This window comes from Neoarius graeffei, chromosome 1 (assembly GCF_027579695.1).
Source record: "Neoarius graeffei isolate fNeoGra1 chromosome 1, fNeoGra1.pri, whole genome shotgun sequence".
NCBI classification, from domain to species: Eukaryota; Metazoa; Chordata; class Actinopteri; order Siluriformes; family Ariidae; genus Neoarius; species Neoarius graeffei.
In genome coordinates this window covers 48,266,610-48,267,520 of record NC_083569.1, presented here as the reverse complement: position 1 = coordinate 48,267,520, position 911 = coordinate 48,266,610, and positions in this window count along the sequence as shown.

The following is a 911-nucleotide window of genomic DNA, read 5'->3' as shown; positions in this document are numbered from 1 at the left end:
AACATTAGCCAATGTGAGAGAGGCCTTCAGTTGCTTAGAAGTTACCCTGGGGTCCTTTGTGACCTCGCCGACTATTACATGCCTTGCTCTTGGAGTGATCTTTATTGGTCGACCACTCCTGGGGAGGGTAACAATGGTCTTGAATTTCCTCCATTTGTACACAATCTGTCTGACTGTGGACTGGTGGAGTCCAAACTCTTTAGAGATGGTTTTGTAACCTTTTCCAGCCTGATGAGCATCAACAACGCTTTTTCTGAGGTCCTCAGAAATCTCCTTTGTCCGTGTCATGATACACTTCCACAAACACGTGTTGTGAAGATCAGACTTTGATAGATCCCTGTTCTTTAAATAAAACAGGGTGCCCACTCACACCTGATTGCCATCCCATTGATTGAAAACACCTGACTCTAATTTCACCTTCAAATTAACTGCTAATCCTAGAGGTTCACATACTTTTGCCACTCACAGATATGTAATATTGGATCATTTTCCTCAAGAAATAAATGACCAAGTATAATATTTTTGTCTCATTTGTTTAACTGGGTTCTCTTTATCTACTTTTAGGACTTGTGTGAAAATCTGATGTTGTTTTAGGCCATATTTGTGTAGAAATATAGAAAATTCTAAAGGGTTCACAAACTTTCAAGCACCACTGTATATTCTGTATATATGGACTATTTATAGTAATTTATTAAGGGTTAGTTAAGCCAGAGAACAATGGGATGGCTAATTTCACTTCAGTGTTTTAAGGTCTTAAGCAATGATATTTAATAGGTTATTCTAGCAAGGCAGCATAAATTATAATATGGGAAATTGTGGACCACTGGTCATCAACTTTGTCTGTAATTTTGAGTTTGTTTTTTTGACCCAAGATCTCTCTCTTTCTCTCTCTCTCTCACACACACACACAC